This window comes from Caretta caretta, chromosome 26, assembly GCF_965140235.1.
Source record: "Caretta caretta isolate rCarCar2 chromosome 26, rCarCar1.hap1, whole genome shotgun sequence".
In the NCBI taxonomy this organism is placed as follows: Eukaryota; Metazoa; Chordata; order Testudines; family Cheloniidae; genus Caretta; species Caretta caretta.
In genome coordinates, this window is record NC_134231.1 from 4,384,280 (window position 1) to 4,406,168 (window position 21,889).

The window sequence follows — 21,889 nt, forward strand, 5'->3', positions numbered from 1 at the left end:
GCTGTGGCTTGTATAGTGCAGAGGTGGGTTCAGGGCATAGAAATGTACAAGTCTGACTGTGGGAGCTGGACATTTCCCCATGTAGCTAATCAGTATGGTGGAACAGGGTGTTGATGCACGCCGAGATCTCACGGGAATCCTCCAGAGAGATCTCCACAAAAGTTTCCTGGAGGTACTGGGTAGTCCTCTGACACAGGTTGCTTGGCCATGCAGCTTTGTTCCTTCCCCCATTGTAGGACACTGTCCCGCACCATTCGGCAATCACTTGTGAAGGGACCAAAGCGGCACGTAGGTGAGCTGCATATAGAGCAGGGTGGAAGCCGCAAGCATGCAGTAGATGTACCCTGGTTTCCCCCTCAGTAGTGAGATGTCTGCTAGAATGATCCCTGCCTGTGGAAAAGTGTGGGATAGTTTTAGAATTATTTCCCTGTAAAGCTGCACCGCAACCCCTGTAAAGACTGTATGTTCTTCTGTCCAGTTGCAGCACCCTCCTCCCACCATGCCGAAAACTCACCATGTTTCGGGTGCTTGCAGAAATGTATGCCTGGCAAGGGTCAGTGAGAAAGTGATTGGTATGTTGCAAAAGGTGCACATAAGTGAAATGTTTCAATGCTGTGCTTGAATTCTGCTTTTGTGTATTGTCCCCTGTGCTTCATTAGATGTTGCCTTTAGGAACACCCTCCACACCCCCGCCTCTGCCAGATAAGAAAGAGGCCAAGATGCAGCAAAGATGACATGTTCGGGAGGTACTGCAGTGCTCCATTACAGAGAAAAGAGAACCAAAGGAGTGCTGGGAAGTCAGAAGGCAGGACAGAAAAGAGAAAACAGAAAAGAGTGGATGATAAAAGCAATGGAGGAGGAAACAGAAATGCTCAAGTCTTTAATAAGGCTTCAGAGTGTGCAGGTCCAGGCTCAACCTCCACTGCACAATTGTTTACCAGCCCTCACGCCCCCTCCCCCCACTACCCTCCACCTGCACATTCCTCTCCACTTTCGGGGACTCCTCCATTTCCCCATCACTCCACCCCCTTGCATAACTTTCACAATGACAGCTGGACCTATACACAGTGGTGAGGGTCAGCCCTTTCCCAGTTCCTTCCTTTCCCAGAAAGCATCTATGTTTTGGTGAGTGTCAGTGTGCTTTTTCTTAATCAATAAAGGCAAAGTTTTATAATGGTAAATCATCTTTATTTTGTTTTCTACAAATTCACATTGCAATCACTACGCATACATGTACAGGCATTTTAATCATTTTCTTACTGGGATACATGGCCCCAAATGTCAACATAGCCTCCTTGGAAAAAAGCATAGAATTTGTCATGGAAGCTACTCTAAAGATATACATTGCTGCTGCTCATTGTCAAAGTGCTTCCTCAAAACCTCCTGATTTCAATTGCCGCCCTTTGGGCTCCTCCGACAGCCCTGGTATCTGGCTGCTCAAACTCAGCATCCAAGAACTCTGCCTCAGCGCTCCACCCCTGAGAGCGAACATTTCACCCTTAGGTTCACAGAGATTATGCAAAGTGCAGCATGAGGCTATGATCATGGGAATATTTTCCTCATTAAGGTCTAACCTTTCATAAAGGCAATGCCACCTCACCTTTAATCTGCCAAAGGCACATTCAGCTGTCATCCAGCACCTACTCAGCATGTTGTTGAAATGCTCCTTACTGCTGTCCAGGTGTCCTGTGTAAGGTTTCATGAGCCAGGGCTGTAAGCTGGGTCTCCCAGAATCACTATGGGCATTTCTACATCCCCCACTGTAATCTTGTGGTCTGGAAAGAAAGTCCCCACTTGTAGCTTTCTGTATGACCGGTGTTCCTGAAGATGCGTGCATCATGCACCTTTCCAGACCACCCTGCGTTGATGTCAGTGAAACTCCCACGGTGACCCACAAGTGCCTGCAACACCATGGAGAAGTACTCCTTCCTATTGATGTACTCTGTTGCATGGTGGTCTGGTGCTAAAATTGGAATGTGTGTGCCATCTTTCGCCCCTCCAGTTTGGGAAACCCATCTATGCAAAGCCATCCACTATTTCACGCACATTTCCCAGAGTCACAGTCCTTCATAGCAGGATGCGATTTATTGCCCTGCACACTTGCATTAATACAGCCCCAACGGTAGACTTCCCCACTCCAAATTGATTTGCAGCCGACCAGTAGCAGTCTGGAGTCTCCAGCTTCCAGACAGCAATTGCCACATACTTCTCTACTGAGAAGACAGCTATCATTCTTGTGTCCTTGCGACGCAGGTCTGAGGCCAGCTCAGCACACAGTTCCAGGAAGGTGGCTTTACGCATCCGAAAGTTCTGTAGCCACTGCTCTTCATCCCACACTTGTATGACGATGTGATCTCACCATTCAGTGCTGGTTTCCCTAGCCCAAAAGCTACAGTCTACCCTATACAGCTGCTCTGTGAATGCCAAAAGCAATGTAAAGTTGCTGCTATCCACATCATGCAGAATCTCGGGAGCCTGCGAGTCTTCCTCTGTCAGTAATTTCACGATTAACTGCACTGCCATGCATGATGCCCTCATGACACTTAACAGAGCATAGGAGAGAAGTGTGGGATCCATCCCTTCTCACAAAGATACCGGGGTGCACAGCAGAGAATGACCGTTTCAAAAATGCAGTGAAAGAAAGCCAGAAGCCAATGGAGTGCTGGGACACAAAGCAATGCATCACAGGACATTTAGCCAGGTCCCAAGAGGCCTCCTGACCCGCTCCACCTTCCCACGACACCCCTAGCAACAGAAGGTATCGCACTGCACTGTGGGATACATACTCACTGTGCAGTGCTCACACGGTCAATGACAGTGCCCCCAACGTGGACATGGTCTGTCGCCAGAGGGGTCTAGTGTGAACAAGCTTTTCCTATTTTTTATTAAGTCGACTTTTGGGTGTCAATATAAGTGTAGTTGACAAAACTTGGTAGTGTAGACAAAGCCTAAGTGTCAGAAGATAAAGGCCCTATATCCCACTATCAGAACACCCAGGGCCTCTCTCTCCCTATGCACTTGGTACAGACATTCACAGGAATGCAAAGCAAGTGCAAAATGGGTGTATAATTCCACCATATAGCAATCGTAGCATTTTACATCCTCTTTCACCTTACATTGCACAGGTATAAATAACAGCACATGGTGCAAGACAGTGGGGGGAATCAGGGCCTGATTCTCCTTTCACTAGCACCAATTTTACACTGGTGAAAATGCAAAGGTTACAGTGCAGTCACTCCTGGTTTACATGAGAGTTACAGAGAAGAAAATCCAGCCCATAGGGTCTCAAAATTCAAAAGAAAAAGGAAAAAAAAATGTTTATCTAAAGTTTTGCATGTGGCATAATTATTCTTTCAAATGGCATTGCCCATAGAAGAAAAGTGTGTGTAATTAGTATAATTAGTGTACCTCTGCAGCTGGAAAAAACAGATAAGCAGATACAGTGTATGTCTTTCTGCTACCCATCAGAGGGGAGAGTCGCCAGATGGCCATGGGCCAGCATTTCTGTACACTTTGATTTGCTGATCCTTATTAACCCTTTGTAAAACAGAAAGCTGTAAAATCACAGTGGAATCTACAGACGACCAGTGAAAGGGCGAATTTCAACCACAGCGACTGAAACCATTGTATCAAGTTAACCTCATCTCATGCAAGCGCTTCTACCCTTCTGTGAATCAGTTCTCCCACCCACACCCCTGAGCGTCTCTCATCCATCTTAATGGGGGCATCACTTCACTTGCATTAACGAATGGCTCAGCAGGTGTGTGAGGGCAAGAGAAGTCCGGCTGCTGTGGACTTCAAGGAGCCAATCTATCAATATAATTGGTGCCCTAACTGTCAAAAGACTTCTCAGGTGCTGACAAGCAAGAGACACATAATTACATGGCATGATTCTCTCTTTGAAAGGAAAATTGAACTTAATAAACATAATGTCCACAGGGTGCAAAGGGGAAAATGGTTCTCTCATTGTACTCCTGAGTAATTTCTTCTCCCCTTACGTATCCTGCAATAACGTGATCTCTCCAATAGGGACAAGAGATTTATTGCACCTATCAATCTAATGTAAGGTATATTTTCCATTTGCACCTACATTACCTCTGACTGGACTGCAAGTCTTTTACCTTCCAGAGGCAGGAAGTATCTCTGCACTGAATTTTTTTTGCACAAGGATGCAGCGTTTTGTGACACTGTACACCATATTCTTCATAATGGTATTATTATATGAGTTTTGCATAATTATGATGAATTTTATTCAAGATGGGTCATGTGAGGTGTCGCTGGAAAAGTTATGATTTCCTGAAGAGGATTATCCTATTTGTATGCATGTATCATTTTTGTATCTAAAGTTAGGAATACTGCCTGGGAACTGTAATTCAATCGTGCTTACTCTGGGTGCCACCCACAACTAGCCTTTCTGGTACAACAATGAAGAAGCCAGACAGTGCTGATGGTCCATCAGCAAAGACAATGGACCCCAGAAGAACGTAACCTTCCTGTGAACATTCCAAACAGCCTACAAGTAATTGCTGCTATAACTCAGCAAGGTCATGTGATCAGACCACGTCTCTGGACTCCATCTTGATATGTCAGTATTTTTCCAGAAACCGGTCTGGGAACCAAGTTTTGAAACAAAGGGTTCCTGTCCTATACTAAAGCTATAAAAGGCAGGGAATTACATCATCTGTTGTTCTTCACTCCCCACACAAGAAGACTCCTGGAAACACCAGAGGAAAAAAGACTGAACGGGGGGTGGGGGGGAAGTGCTGGACCTAGGCTAAAGGGATTTCTAGTCTGTGTATGAAGACTTGAGAAACCCAAGCTGTAAAGTGCCTTAAGAATCTACAGGTCTGCCTGTACCATCAGCTAGAGTGAGAATCTGCTATTCATATCCTATCTATCTAGTATATTAAGCTTGTGTTGCATTTTTGTTTATTTGCTAGGTAGCCTGCCTTGATCTGTTTGCTAACTCTTATAATCACTGAAAATCTATCTTTTGTAGTGATTAGCTTTATTTTATGTTTTAATCTAAACCAGGGAGTTTGGAGTGAAATGCATGGGAATCTTAGCTCAGAGAGGCTGTTGCATATTCTTCTCCACATGGCGGGTGGGGGGGGCAAACTCTATGAGCGTATGCTGTACAGTTCACTGTACAGCACAAGATAATATAATTTTGGGGTTTTGCTCCAGATGGGAGCATGTCTGGGGAGCTGAGAGTTATCTTGGCTTTAGCCTTTCTACTGCTGGTCCATGCAGTGGCTAGTCAGAGCGCCTGCATGTAACTGCAGGTGGGTGTGTCCCTACCTGTGTGTGTATGCTGGAGGAAGTGTAAGACTGGGAGCGTGTCTGCAGCTTGTCACAGCAGCACAGTGAGAGAGCATGCACCCAGGCTGGTGGGGCAGAAGGCTCAGTGGTACCACAGTTCTAGGTGGCACCCCAGGGGGAACCTGTCACATGTTTCTCAAGTTAACAAAAGAGAAGGAGCAGAGGGTGGAGTAGGAGTGGGTTTGGTGGGAGAACTGAACTACGGAGGGTGTAGAGGTCAGTCTGAACTCTCCTAAATAGCAAGAAAAGGAGAGGAAATTTGGCTAATGCTGTGATTTAGCCCACAGGGGTAGCTCACAAGTCAGTCTTTTATACTGAAGATCAAAAGTTTCAATGGCCTCAGTGTAAGCAGGGTACAGAGCAGAAGTAATGGACTGCTTTGTTCAGCTTCTGCAGGTCACAAAACTTGGGAATGAGAGCAGATTTCCCTTGCTGACCTCCCACATCCTCTATCCATCACCAAAGGTAAAATCAATTCCAAAAGAGAGTCCCAAGCAGAATCAGAAATGTTCCAGCTGAAAGCATCTGAATGGGGTTTCAAGGTGCACTAAATGGGACCTCCCATAGCAGGATGACTACAAAACCGCTTGTACTGAGCCTGTAAAAGTAGAACTTGCCTGGATAACTCTAAGACAAGTTTCTTTATGTATGGCGGCTTCCACCCAGGACAAAATTCAGTTCCCTCCCCGTGCATGTTCTCCAGACTGGCACTAGCAGTAGGAAGTGCAGCCTGATAGGAAGATTATAGAAGGGACCTAGCAAAATGGGGCCCTGGTATGGGATTCCTAGCCACTACTGTAATAAATAAATAAATAAATAAATAAATAATAAAGGGTAAAATATTCACAAGTACCTAAGTGACTTAGTATACAGCTGGATTCCATTTCATGCAGGATTTCAATATTTTGAAATTTGGTTTTGTTCCAATTTGAAATGCAAACCAAAAACTTCAAAATTGTCCATAAAAAGGGAATGAAGCTTTGACTCTGGGGCCATTCACCATGGATCCTGGAAGCTCTGCAGTCCCCAGCTGCAAGGCAATCTGTCTGGGGGACTGTCTTAGAGCCACAAAGCCTGGAAGCATTAGGGTCCCTAGCAAACTGCCAGGTAGGCTGCTAAAGATGTGAGCACATGACCTAGCAGGAAACCCAGGCAGGTTTCAGACACAACCTTGCCCAAATTCCATTGGGTCTTCAGTGAAATGGAACTTTGTCTTAAATTTTTCAATTTCAGTGAATCAGCACATTCCGATTAAAAAACACTTCACTGGAATGATTCCAAGTCTCTCTAACTTGGATGCCTAAGTTCCATTAATTTTCAAATAAAAATTAGGCTCCTAAGCACCTAAGGGCTTGATTTTTAAAAGGTACTTAAGGTATCTACTGGGATTTTCAAAAATACCTAGGTACGTAATGGGTAATTCCCATTGAAATCAATGAGGTTTAGGTACTTAGCTGCTTTGAAAATCCCACTAGATGCCTAAATACCTTTAAAAATCTAGTCCTAAGTTACTTTTGAAAATGGGACTAAGGCCCCTTGGTTGGTTTGAAAATTTTACCCAAAAAGTCTTTACTGTGAAAATGTGGGCGCTTTTACCTACTCTGAGTAAAACTCATTCATCTTCTGTGTGACCTTGCCCTTGTGAAAAAGCCCTAAAGCTTGTAACAGAAAAGGATTAAAAAAAAAAAAAAGAAGATATAGAACAGTTAAACCATCCTATAGAATACGATAGAAAGCATATCACAATTCTAGGATTCTATGGAATGGTTCAAAACCCTACAGAAATATCAGCATTTGCTATTAGGATTTTAGAATAATTTTCTGCAGAACCGCATTTGTTTCACCACTCTTTAGATTCTATAGGACTTTGCCACCGGAGCAAAGTGAGCAAGTCACTTCAAGTCCCCTTGATCTCACATTGGTCTGATGCCAGAAGAGAAATTCGCAAAAAGAAAAGGAGTACTTGTGGCACCTTAGAGACTAACCAATTTATTTGAGCATAAGCTTTCGTGAGCTACAGCTCACTTCATCGGATGCATTCAGCAGCTATTATATTTTAGTGGGCCTGATTCTATCATCCATAAGGAGCGTAATAGACCTTTGTGCTGATGGCTAGTGCAAAGCCTTATTTTGAGGGCTTACGTGGTATGTAGGGTTGCACAGAGGGGTAATTTCACTCACCCTTTCAAAGGTGGAAGAATTGAGTTTAGAGATTTCCATCCTTCCTTCCTCGCTCAACAAAATAGTCCAGAGATTTTACAGTTCAGCTAATGCATCCCTTCCAATGCTGCATCCACACGGCTATTTGCATATATAACAGATCATGAGGTAACCATGGCAAATGCAGCAATTCCTAGTGAGGGATTTTGAACTTTAAATCTTCGTTTGCCATTCAAGGTCACTTCACAGCTATTTGCTCAAGAGCAATGTGTGCCACGCTCCACATGGGAAAAGTAGCATGTTATTCTATTAGTGGAAAGAGAGAGAGGAAAAAAAAGGGATGCAACAAGAGATGTCTGATTAGAATTTGTTTCTCTCACACACAGGCTCCCAAGCCAGTCTGTGAGAAAGCCTGTAAAGTGAGTACCAGCTGTGCACAAAGTGCCTGAACCATCAGATGAGAGACGTTCAGAGAGGTAGATTGGTGACTATTATTAGTTGAATATTATAGATAGGAAAACTGAGACGGTAATATGGATGTACCTAGGAGGCACTGTAGTCCAATGAATAGTATGGCAGCCCCAAGCATTCAAAAAGACATGAGTCTATCCCACTTCCCCCAAATCATGAGATTTAAAAAAAAAAATCATGATTTTTAAACCAAAAATATCATTAATGGTTTTTGTTTTTCATTTGCCTTCTGATTTCTGAAACTTTGGGGTGCATTTGCGTCACAGTTTCAGGTTTTTCTCCACAATGAGGTAGGCTAGAAACTTATTTTTTATTAATTAAAAAAAGCAAAAGAAAAGAGCAAAAAAAAAGAATAATCTGAGATTCTCTTATTCACTTGACTTCAGAAGCTGAGGCTGTAAGAAACACACCAGATATTGGGAGGCTTACAATAAAATCACGAGAGTTGGCAGCACTGGGAGGGGACAGAGTTAGGAGGCTCAAATTTTAATCCTGGTTATTATTTATTTTTACTGTGGTAGCATCTAAAAGCTCCCAACAAGGATCAGGGTCTCATTATGTGAGGCACTGAGCACACATATAACAAAAGGAAAGTTCCAGCCCCAAAGATTTTTTTTCTTTCCACTTCCCTATTCAGGGTTGACAACTTTGATAGCCTTCTTCCAAAACTAGACACTGTATTCCTGGCTGTCGTGCAAAATTGAATTCTCTAATCCATGGACAGAGTCTTTGGTCTCCCTCTTGGTCATCTTCTATCCACCGTCATTGAAAGGGCCATCCTATCAATATAACTCTCAAGTCTCCATTGGACATGTCCATACCAACATGGCCTAGCTTCCTTCAACTTGTCTTCAGCTGAGGCAACCCACATTAGGCCCCTCACAACCCCATTTCATTTCCTATCATGAAGTGCCCAACCATTTGACCATCTCTACATCTTCATTTCCAAGGTGGAGAGCAACTGATTTCTTTTCTTATGGCAGGCCAAGTCTCTATCCTGTACATGAGGTTGGGTCAAATTACAGTTTTGACATTCTAAACATTTTGACTTTTTTGAAATTTGTTTGTTTTTGACAAGCAATTTGGTGAATTTGACACAAATTCATAAAATGTTTCAGTTGACCCAAATCTCCAGATTCTAGTCCCCCCCCCCCCCAAAAAAATCTTCCCCAAAATGTCACCCAGCTCTACTAAAATCATCTCCCCCTTTCCCTCCTCTCCTCCTTTTTAAGCCAACATTAGACATTTACGAAAGGAAAGTCAGTGGCTAGTGTTGTGACTTTAAATAAATAAGCGGGGAGGTGTAAATATGTGATTTCCAGACATCTCTTGCCATTGTATGTGGTAGAGAGCTGTGTTTATTCCTCTGAACCAATTTGCTAAACGCAGAAAGTTTCCAAACCCTGTTTCCATGACCCCAAGTTGTCAGTGGTTAAAGAGTGGGACTGGGAGGCTATTGCTTAGAGTATGGGTCATCAGATGCTTCCCCCACTCCCTCTCTTCCCCAGTTGTGAAGTACACAGATCTCCCATGGACAGTAAATTGCCACTGGCTCATCTTTCTAGTCTGATTAGACCTTCCTGATGTAAACTCCAAATGGCAGGCCATGGATTTTCCCCTACAGAGAATCATTTTACAGATTAGCTGGAGTCTGGCATCATTTATTTATTTGACTGTCACCACAGAAAGCAGCTGATTGGAAAGCAACCGGAGACTCCTATTCATGGGTGTCCTGTGCCATTTTGTTACAGGGCACTAGATGGGACAGAACACCAAATGCAGAAGGTGTGTGGGTTACACTTGCTCCTCTCCTTCTGCAGGGAGAAGGAACGGTGGCTTTCTCTGATGCCAAACCCTTGTCCAAACTCCCTCTGCTGATCCACCTCTGCTCTCGTACTTGTTCCTTACGCACAACCAGCAATGGCTGTACCTACACACAGCCTCGCTACTGTTGATGCCAGAGACGCCTCCTCCTCCTGTGAGCCTCCTGTCATCTGGAACAGCCCCCGCCCCATGCCTGTTCACATCATTAAGCTCCTCTGTAAACATGGGGCCAGACACACCGCCATGCCCTGATTGCTTTGTTCCACCCAGAGTTCAGAGCAGTGGTAAACCTACCCTAACCATTAAGCATAATTTACAGTTGCTTTCCATTGTCAGAAGTGTGAAGCAGGCAGCGGTGGGGCACTAGTGAATGTGGCCCATAATTTGTCCCTTTCCTCTGCTGTTAAATTGCTCCCATGTAGTATTTAACTCAGTAATTGCATTGTTTGCACAGCATCACTGTGACACATTCCGCAATAGAGTTTGTCTGGAACAGACTATACAAAAACTGAATCGTTGTAGATCAAAGCTACTCAACAACAGACACAGTGTGAGCAAAGCCCAGACCCAGAGGCTCCCTAACTCCTGTCCCCGACAACAGCCAACACTTGTATTGCTCAGCCTGCAACGTGACCTCATTTACTGCAGATCTTGTAGACCCTGAAGGTTTCAAGTGTGTTCTAAGAACTAGCATCAAATCTCTTTGCTATATCATACAGCCTGGATTCAGTACAAAATGAATCTGATTCTCTGCAGCCCTGCGGTAGGATCCAGATCCTCTGCTGTGTAAATCCCCCTAGCTCCACTGAAGTAAATTTAGCAGCAATTTACACCCACTTTTCACCGGTGTAAATAACCGCCTTAGAAGACTGATCCTTCACTGTTCTAAAGCAGCATAGCATCACTGAAGTGAATGCAGCTAGACGATTTTACACCAGTGCAGGATCAGTATACACATGGTAAATAACTGGTGGTTATTTTCACCAGTGAAAAGTGGGTGTGAAGTAAAACCAGATCTGATTTACCTGCATTTTGCCCTCCCTTTGCAATGTAAACGTCTACACAAGATGCAGGGCAACAGAGAGTCAGGCGTCCAGAGTCTTCACCAGAAGGAGGTTAGAGAAAGGCAAAACATTATTATTCTAAAGTTACTTGGCAGGCTTTTCTTTTTTATTTTTATTTAATATAACAGAAAAAAAGAATTTTTTTCCAAACTCTCTGGCCTCCATGATTAATGAATAAGCTGAAGACCCAGTCACATGCATCTCAGGAACAGATGGGCTTGTTTTGGCTCAATTGCCACCAAGAGACACTTTATCATTTTTCTTTTCCCCCAAATGTACTTATTGTATTTATTTTGTCAAGACTCTAAATTTTCAACCTAAATGGGAAGGTAGGAGAGAAGTCAGGAGGGCGAAAGCTTCTTCTGGTTAGAGATAAAAGCTGAATGAAACAGAAAGGAAGGAGAATGATGTACAGAGAGCGGGTGGGTAGGCTGGTGGGGCCGGATAGAGACATACTATTGTGGAAGTTATTCCATGCAAAGGGGATTCATCCACCCATAGTCCCATTGACTTCATTTGGCTCTGTACTGGATGGAATAGATGGGGGCTGAAAAAGAGGGAAATCAGGACCTAAGAGAAGAAGGGGAGAATAATGAAAAGAGGAAGAGAAAGAAAAATCAAAAGGAGAGGGGGAAACAAAGGCGTGAGAGAAGACTAGAGAGATAGGGAAGACAAAAAAGTAGAAATACAAGGAAGAGGGAGAAAAAGCAAGAAGAGTGAAAGAAAGAGGCAGAGAGGGAAAAGTTAAAGAATAAAGGAGAGGGGGATTTTTTTTTGTTTGCATACTGAGGCTAAGAACTCATCTAGTTTATTAAGTGAAAGGACCCCCTGAAGATTCCAACTCTCAGGAAAGCAGAGGGAGCTTATTGTACCAGCTACAAACACAATGTGCTTCACTGCTTTGTAACCAGAACCAGAGAGATCATGGGGATCTGACGCTAGGGCGTCAGAAAGAAAACTTTGCAGGGTGCTAATTCATTTCTTATCAATATTTTTATTACCACTCCTATTGTTTTAACCCTCAACACTGCCCAGAGAGACATTGAAAATGAGGTGGAATTTGTAAAGATTTTCAGGCTTCTGAGATCTCTTCTTGGAAATGAAAAATTTTCTTGAAAGGCTTTGGACGCAAAAAAACCACCCAGCTGACTGAAATATTTAGCCAGCTACTTTGACGAGAGTTTATTTAGGACATGGACGTTAGTGGGAGGTTTGCCACTGATTTCAGTAGATACAGAATCAGGCTCTTAGAGCATTAGGATTCTAATTCTCAAGAGCCATAGTAAGGTATGGTAAGGAATCAACTTAGGTTACCTCAATATACGTCACTTTTAAACTGATTATCCATATAAGGGGCATTGCACTGGATTTAACAATCAGTTTCTAAACCAAATCAGTGAAGTTCTTTGTTCGTGTAGATAAGAACTACACCCATTATGTCCAATTTTCATAGCTGCTTAAGGATACCTTTGGGTGGCTCAGTTTACCTCCTTGCAACATGGGGATAGTCTACTACATCGGCATGACTATAATGATACAGTTAATACTATTTGTAAAGGGCTTTGCAATCCTAGAATGACAGACAATACAGAAGTGGCAGGTATTTTTATTATCATCTTTGTATTTCATCTTTTCTTTCCTTCTCTTTTGGCTTCCTTGGTTGGCATACAGACTACACAGAACAACAATAGACAAATCCCTCTCCCAGGTGGTGAGTGAACTGCTAGACAGAACCGTGTGTGTGTGTAAGTGACTTTTCTCTCTCATCCTCCCCTCCCCTCTTTCTCTCTCCCTCTCTCCAAAGGCAGAAGGTACACATTGTACAGCCAAGCTGCCAAATCAGATTTCAGCAGGCGGACAGGATAGAAAGAAAAACCAGAGCTCAGGATTAAATTTGCTTTGCTCTCTGCTCCTTGACCTTTGAGAGGGGTGCTTATGTCATCCCAGCATCATCAACTGAATCTTAGGGTATTTATTTAAGCCTAGCAAAAGGAGGCTAGAATTGCTCCACATCCCTCGCTACCTGCAGCTTGTCAGCTCTCTGCAGCCCCTGTGACAAATATGGTATACCCTTGAGCAGAGCACAGCACAGGGAGGAATCCAGAGGGCAGGCTGGCATGCATTTATGGGAGAGAGAGAAAACACAAGGCCTTCGTGCAAATGAGAATGAACCCCAAACTCAAACTTGGTTTACGGCCAAGATTTATCCTAAGGGATGAATTTTCTCTTATCCTTATAGCTAACATTTATGCTACAACATCCCTCTGTACCTGAGCTTCCCATCTGTACCATAAGGATACTTCCCTTCCTGGTTAGGGTGGTGTGAGGATAAATGTGTTAAACGCTGTAAGGTGCGCCAATAATGCGGCGAAGGAGGCTGTGCTGTTTGTGTGATGGTAATGATTATAAGCCCCAAATGAGAACAAGGTCCCATTGTACTAGTTGCCGTACGGAAAACGCACAGTGAGAGACAGTCCCTGCCCCAGTGACATTACACTCTAAATAGACCAGATTGACAAAGGTGAGAGGGAAAAAATGAGGAAATGGGCCTTGCCCAAGGTCACACAGCAAAGCTGGAGCAGAACCCAGGTATCTGTTCTAATCCATAGTGGTTTTTACAGCACCCACCTCACCGTGGTATCTGAACACCTTCCAGTTGCGTAATAAGCAATGTGACTTACATTCCGAGTGTCAGCCCAGTGCTCTGCCTGCTAAACTACCCTGCCTGGCCCTTCTCAGTGGGCAGACAGTAATATTTACTCAGCCCTTGTAAGTGATTTTTTGAGGACTGTGTCTCAAAAAACAAAAAAACCAAACCAAACAAAAAACAACCCTATAGTGTGATTGGATAGATTTAGGTACATTCAGAAGACATTGTGGGGCTTGACAGGTTTCTTTACGCACATTGTTTGACACTAGAGCTGGTTGAAAAATATGCAAAAGGTATAGTTTTCTGTCTGAAAGTGCTGTTTTGTGAAAATCAAAATGTTTCACGGGAACGCGTCCATTTCTATGAAATTTTCAGAGGAAAAATTTTGAAATGATTCATTTTGGCTTTTTGTTTAGTTTCATATTTTGCCTTTTCTATTATATGACAACTTTAATGGTATATTGTATGTCTAGATATTATATTTAACATTTAATGTTTCATGTTATTTTATAATGTTTCTTCATTATCAAAATGATTTTATAAATTTTAGAATCAACAGTTTTGGAATTTCTCTTCTGAAAAAAAAATAATAAATTTTTTACTTTTCTTCCTGATTTGGGATGAAAACAAATTTCAAAATGTTGGAATTGCCCATGGGATGAAAATTCCTTTAAAAAAAAAAAACACACACAACAAAACCCACTAATTCTATTTAACACCCAAACAGAGGTGATCTTGATATTGTACCATCTTGGCCAAACAAATATTCAGTGCTGAACATGTCTGTAGGTCATATTTGCACTACACTGCAGCTAGCTTGCAAGTAACAATATCAAGAAAATAGCAATCTCTTCTGATAAAGGAAGTACAAGGTGAGGGTTTGTTTATTTTAAATGGAAGAGAAAGCTGGGGATATTTCAAATATCCCCAGCAAAGGACACATTCTGCTTGCTCATTTAATGCATACCCAGCAAACCAGACATCTGCACTCCAGATCAAAAAGCAAGAACATGTGATTCATTTGGGAAAGATAGTTGTTAATCGCTAAATAATTATGCATTTTAGCTTCCAAATGTAGAATTTCCAACTCTTAGGGGTAGTGAAATAAAACTTGCTCCTTCCCCCCCTCTTTTTCTGTCTTGTCTACTTAGACTGAAAACTCTTTGGGGAAGGGATTCCTTCTTACTACATGTTTGTACAGCACCTAGCACAATTCGGCCTCAATCTCAAATGGGGCCTCAAATCAGTACAACAATAATAAAATCAAATCATAATTGGCCATAGAAATGAGATGGCAAAATGCCAGGTTAGTTTCTTCTGAAGTCTGAAGCAAAAGTAAGGTGACTGAATAAAGATTTTTCCATCTAGATTGTTACACAGCAATCATCATGCTATCTCGGCATCGGATTGTCTCTGGAAGAATTTGGAGATACTCCACCCTTATAGTCCAAAGGAGAAATGAGCCAAATGACAGATGAGGAAGCCAGGATTTGATTACATTTCTGCATGCAAGTGAAACAGGGTTTGGCTCTTTATATGTGCAAGATCAATTAGCAGCCTCAGTTACCGCAGCCCACTCGCACGGAGTTCAATGGTGTTGCATCAGTGAGAAGCAGAGCAGAATTGCCTTGATCTAAGAACCAATGATGGCAAAGTATGCATTAGAGGTGGACACACAAGGTGGGTGAGGTTATAGCTTTTGTTGGACCAACTTATGTTGGTGAAAGATAAGTTGGCCCAATAAAAGATATGACCTCACCCACCTTGTCTCTCTCATATCCTGGAACTGACACATCTGTAACACTGCACATAGGATAGATACATAGCTCTACTACAGCATTCTATAGCAATGGGTCTAAGCTCTGCAATATCTCTGCTGTATGGTGCAGTATTTTGCATTATTAGTCTAGAATTCTGAGGGCTTTTCCCCCCTCTATAAGCATGCATTGTGCATGCCTGTACATCCAGCAGGGTGAACAGGTGGGGACTTAGAGTATACAACCCATCCTTTTCCCAAAGGGGTATAGCTATTAAAGCCCCTAAAGTAAATACAAAAAAGGTGGGTGTTTTTTAAACATATTCCTGTCTATGGGCCTGGGAATTAGACCTGATGCAAGCCTAAGAGAGTGTCAAAATTACACTATATCACCTACTGAAAAAGGACAACACAGCAGGCCGGCTGGTCAGCAGGAGGCCACTTTCCCAGGGCTCCAGCTAGCACTTTATCTGTCAAAGGCAGGGGCTCAAATTAGGGCCTATTGTAGTTAATAAAGCTACACATCTCTCAAGCACTGGAGCAGCCAGGGTCTTTCTAAGGACAGAGCATGCTGTGGCTGGTGGGCAGCTGTACTGACATCATGGAACCTCCCCCTGCTCGTCTCACTCCCAGGGTTTCACTGTGCCATTTTTTGCTAAATAGGGAGGTGGCAGCCACAAGTGCCTTTATGTGCAGAATATATTAGCTGGGAATGTTCAAGATGCACTAGTACAGCAAGAACTGCTAAAAGGCAGGCCTGTTTGGGAGTTTGTTTAATATATCTTTAATCTCCAAGAGGATTTGAAGCTAGATCCTCATGTGGTATAAATAATATTTGGAAGTGAACATCAAGTTCAGATATTAAGGCCACACAGACCGGGAAATGATGTGTTTGCACCTCCAGGGGACACTCTGGGAGAAGTTATGCCTTGAGGTATAGTTTTCCCTAATCTCCCTAGCAGACAGGGGAAGTGCCGAGAGCATCACCTTTGTAGTTTCAGTGCCATTGGGGTTTGAACCCCTGACTATAACTTGCATTAGTCCCTACTCCAATGCCCGTTGATGTCAGCATGAGTCTTTCCATTATCTTCAATGGGTTTTCAGTCTTTTTCTAAGCAAGCGGCAGTAATAGGGTGTTGTCCTCTATGTGGACCAGCCAATAGAGGGATGATACAACACACTTTCCCAGAAAGTGTTACATATGCACAAGAAAAGAGTGAAGGTCTCTTGCGTGTGTGTGCATGCATATATTATACACACACACACACACACCATATCCATCCTAGGGACAGGTACAATGCAGCCTCCAGTGTTTTAAAACTTCAGAATTTGTGCCCTAGTTCTGGAAACCACTTCAGCATGTGCTGAGTCCCATTGCTTAAAGCTGAGTACATACTTAAGTGCTGTCCTCAACTGAGGCTAGCTGATCAGCCCAAGAGGTGATTTCACAGGCCAGGGGAGGAAAGTTAAATCAGAGCACCTAATGGTTACTTTAAAGGATCTTTTTTAGATTAATGCAACTATTTTCTAACAGCTAAGCTCATTTTTCTTTCAATCTATCTTATTCTACCATTATGCAGCTTTCCAATACACTTAACCACAAGCTGAGAACTCCCTTTCTTACCTTTGAATCTTATGCTTTTAAAATCTAATTGGAGATGCCTGGGATTCATGTTTAGCTGCTGTCTCTGAAGAGCAAGTGTAGGCAATATGAGAGACCCAGCCCACCGATTAGATAACATTGTACTCAGCTGCCTGGAGTCTATACATTTTTTGAGCACAGACTTAAGGCTAATTGGTTCCAAAATATACTCCCCATTCTCGCTCATTACAATCCCTCTAGGGATAACGTTTGTGAAATAACTAGTGATATTTAGGAAGCTGACACTATGCAGTGAGACTGTGGAAAATAGTCTCTGGGCATTGTCGTCACTTTGCCCATAGAATATTTCATTTCCATGAAACGTACACCTCTCAAAGTTGCTCTCCATTCTTATCTTTTTGCCTTACTATATGGATTTACCATAGTGGATAAGACTAGCAGCCCATTTAGTCCAGTATTCTGTCTCCAGTATTGACCAGTTCCAGCTTCTTTAGAGGAAGGCCCAAGGAACTCCATAATGGGTTTATTGTCTTCTTTTTGACTGATCACAGTAATAGAGAGCCACATAGGATAGGGATAAATGAAACAGATATGTGGGGAGGAGGGTGTAATATCTTATTGGACCAATTTCTGTTGGTAGAAGAGTCAAACTTTCAAACTTCAGAGCTCTTCCTTGGGTCTGGAGAAAGTAACTAGAGTGTCCGAGCTAAATAGAACATGGGACACATTGTTAAGCATATGGATTTCACACATGCTGTAGGAGACTATTTAAAATGAAGTGGGCAATTAAAGGTTAGCAGGCAGTAGGGTGTGTTTCAAATTGGTGCATTGAGCCACAAAACCAGCATCTCTGTTAAGTCCATTGTCTTTAGTGTCCAGCAGAGTTAAGTTTCAGGCTCATCTTTTGAAGGTGTTGTGCAGTTTCCTTTGAAAATGAGAACTGAGGGGTTACATATGGAGTGATCACTTTGTGAAAAGAAGTGTTCGCCCACAGGTGATAAGGTGTTTTGTCTTTTATCATATTTCTGTGTGTTCATTCAAGAGTGTAGTGATTGTCTGCTTTCACTCACATACTTGTTGGGGCATTTGATGCAGTGGCTAAGGTGCACCACATGTTGTGATAAGCATATGCAGAACCCATAGGTCTTGAAAGGGGTGTTGTGGGGGGTATTGATCATCGTAGCAGTGGAGATGTGTTATTGCAAGTTTTGCATCTGTTGTTCAGGAAGGATCAGGAGGAAACTGGTTCTTTGTAGTGTGGTGAGTGGTGTGAAGATGGTTTCTAGGATATTCCTTCAGTAAGAGTGCTGTGGCCAGGCATCTTTGGCCTGCCTGGGTTCCCCTGTTTGTGTAAAAGCAGGTATATAGTCCTGGGGTAGGTTCATGAGTTTTTCTTGGATTTGTTTGTGGAAGGATTTGATGGTATCTTTAAATCCCTGTGTGAATTGTGGTGTGGGATATTCTCCGGAGTTCTTTATAGTAGGTGGTGTTGGTCAGTTGGCCTCAGTAACCTAGTCATCACAATTGAGGACTATGATGGCTCCCCCTTTGTCTGCTGGTTAGATTTCATAGGCTGTACAGCTATCCTCTCAGTGGTGGAAAGATTGTGGAGAATGTAATGTTTGTCAAGGATTTCACGATTGTTTTTCCCCTAGAGCAAATCAATATAATGATCCATTATGTGGTTCCCAGTCAGATGATTCTTTTTTTTATGCTTGTCGGAAGGGATGTGGTATTTGTAGAGGGTGTTGTATTTCTTGTGAAAGAATTCCTTGAGGCAGAGTCAGCAAGAAGAACACTTCTAGTTCTCCACATATTCGTATGGTATTTGGTTTTGTGGCGTGGCAGAAGTTCAGTTCCTTAGAGTACAGATACTTCAATTCCAGTTAGTGGTAATCTCGATGGGTGGATGATGTTGGAGTGTCATGGATGTGGTCCACTTAGTAGATCCTGGTGTCATGGTTTCTCCCAGAGATGGTATTCTGTTGGTTCGGGAGTTGTAGTTGGTTCCACTTTTTCGTTTTGTGTTGGATGGCTGTCAAGATTTTTTTGATAGTTGTTTTGGGTTTCCTGATTTTTTTTTTTTAAAACTTCCAGCATGTGGGAGCACGTGATGATTTCTTGCTTGAGGTGGTCCCTTCTGGAGTAAGTAAGGTTCAGGAAAGGGCTCCTCAGTTTTTCAGAGGTCCTTCTGCAGAGCGGTTCAGCATATTTGGAATTGTATGTCAGAGGGTTATAAATAGAGAATCCTCTGGGGATGATGATTTATTTCTTGCTTATGCTCAGGAAGTGGATCTCTGTTCAGTCTAGCTTCTTCGTTTCATGAAATGTCCATGTTTAAATGGAAAAATTCACTATTACACACAGTAGTCTTAGCAGCCCAGCTCAGCATATACACAGAGAGAGCCAGAACCCATATACCAGACTCACTCCCTGGCCTCTCTTAAGGGGATGGTGCACCAGTTATCTAATGGTACACGAATGCAATACAATGGACAATTATTTTCATCTCCCCTAGCGGGAATTTTTTCTTAAGCTTCTTTAGTTAGTGGCTAGCTTATGCTCTGAAGCATAAGCCTTTATAGCTACTCCTTCCCTCCACTGGTTTAGCATCAGCCGTTGTTTTCTGCTAAATTTTTGTAAATACATTTGTTACAGCTGCTTTTACCAGATCCATAGCAGTGTTGGATGAACTGAACTGGTTCTATTCAAGGTGGCCCTGCTTAAGAAAATTGGATTTGGCATACCAGATAGAACAGTTGTCTATCCAGTCCAGTATCATCTCTCTGAATATCTTCATAATAATGCTTCAGAAGAAGGTACGAGGAAATCCATAATGGACAGCAAAGTCACCAGCTCATTAATTTATTGCAAGTCTCCTGATAGTGGTGTTTTTCTTGCAGTCCAAAGTTTTGAAGGCATGTGATTAAAAATATATAAATAAATATAATAATAAAAAAATAAAGAAAATTTCTAGCCATCCTGGCTCTGGAGAAAGCTTGAAAACATGTAACAAGTGCACCCTAAAAGCTCAGAAACTAGAGCAAATAAAAGAACTCCAAAATATTTACACACAAAACTCATGATTTTTAAGCCAATTTCCTGTTTGGGTTTGGGGCCTGAATAATGATTTTTGAGCATGTGGAGTTGACAGTACTGAGAGTTATTTTATCATCATGTTGATTTGACAGCTTCTATCTGTAAAATGGATCTGAAAACATCTGCTTCCCAAATTTACTTCTAGTTTGTAAAGTGCTTTGAGATTCTCAGATGAAAGATCAGGAAGGGACACTTATTTTTCCTGTGAATTTGGCACTGGCAAAATATGACAGGGGGGAAGAGAGATGAATTTAAAAATGGGAACACCGTGGTCTCAGGCTGGCGTTTGCACATGTTAATTGGAATTAGTTTAGTATTTGTTCTGCTTATGTCGCAAATCGTATTGTCCAGGCACACGTCAAGTCCTATCAGGAACAATCAGAGATTAGATTTAAATTTCTTGTGCTCTTTGCCCCAAAAGTTTACAGTTGAAATCCAAATGCCTCCATTATCAATCTTTGTAGCCTGGCTCTGGTGACATTTATTGGTCTAAAAGTTAAACCGAACCAAAGACATTATGGTCCTACCTAGACTCCTTTGTCTTTTTTAGACAGATTGTAGGGAGGATGCAAAGCACCGTATGCTATTGTGACAAGAAACCACTAGCCTCAAAATAAACTCATCTAAGGTAGGAGTAATAGAACATAGATACCATGATGACAGGCACACTAGACAAATTTTGAAAAAAAAGTGTTCAGGGCCAAGTTTACAAGGGCTTAACACCCATAACTAATCTAGACACATCAAAAGGCACTGGGCTCTTTTAAAATCTGATCATAGAATATCAGGGTTGGAAGGGACCTCAGGAGGTCATCTAGTCCAACCCCCTGCTCAAAAGCAGGACCAATCCTCAATTAAATCATCCCAGCCAGGGCTTTGTCAAGCCTGACCTTAAAAACTTCTAAGGAAGGAGATTCCACCACCTCCCTAGGCAACGCATTCCAGTGTTTCACCACCCTCCTAGTGAAAAAGTTTTTCCTAATATCCAACCTAAACCTCCCCCACTGCAACTTGAGACCATTACTCCTTGTCCTGTCCTCTTCCACCACTGAGAATAGTCTAGAACCATCCTCTCTGGAACCACCTCTCAGGTAGTTGAAAGCAGCTATCAAATCCCCCCTCATTCTTCTCTTCTGCAGACTAAACAATCCCAGTTCCCTCAGCCTCGCCTCATAAGTCATGTGTTCCAGACCCCTAATCATTTTTGTTGCCCTTCGCTGGACTCTTTCCAATTTATCCACATCCTTCTTGAAGTGTGGGGCCCAAAACTGGACACAGTACTCCAGATGAGGCCTCACCAATGTCGAATAGAGGGGAACGATCACGTCCCTCGATCTGCTCGCTATGCCCCTACTTATACATCCCAAAATGCCATTGGCCTTCTTGGCAACAAGGGCACACTGCTGACTCATATCCAGCTTCTCGTCCACTGTCACCCCAGGTCCTTTTCCGCAGAACTGCTGCCTAGCCATTCGGTCCCTAGTCTGTAGCGGTGCATTGGGTTCTTCCGTCCTAAGTGCAGGACCCTGCACTTGTCCTTGTTGAACCTCATCAGATTTCTTTTGGCCCAATCCTCCAATTTGTCCAGGTCCCTCTGTATCCTATCCCTGCCCTCCAGCGTATCTACCTCTCCTCCCAGTTTAATATCATCCGCAAATTTGCTGAGAGTGCAATCCACACCATCCTCCAGATCATTTATGAAGATATTGAACAAAACCGGCCCCAGGACCATCCATTATGCAAAGAAAAAAAAACACATGGCCCAGTAACATTCTCCTTGTGCAGTATATAGGAATTGAGTAGGATCCCTTTAAATAGTTTGAGCACCAGTGGGGCTCATGGTGTGTGGTGGTTGAGCTGCAGCGTTCCTAGGTTTAGTAAATATGTTTTTTTGGAACTGATTTTGATGGTATAGTTGCTTCATCTTATGGTCCTTGTGT

At 42.7% G+C, this 21,889-nt stretch overlaps 2 long non-coding RNA genes across 2 annotated transcripts in view; one reads left to right on the forward strand and one right to left on the reverse strand.

Annotated features, from left to right (window-relative positions):
- The window catches only part of LOC142070151 (uncharacterized), a 28,166-nt gene extending 27,016 nt beyond the window's left edge, over positions 1–1,150 (forward strand). Inside the window, exon 3 of the long non-coding RNA XR_012666129.1 lies at positions 660–1,150. This is a non-coding gene — a long non-coding RNA (uncharacterized LOC142070151). The remainder of the gene's footprint in view (positions 1–659) is intronic.
- Positions 1–21,889, reverse strand: part of LOC142070152 (uncharacterized) — a 343,262-nt gene that overhangs the window by 151,650 nt on the left and 169,723 nt on the right. The gene's annotated exons all lie outside the window — the stretch shown is intronic.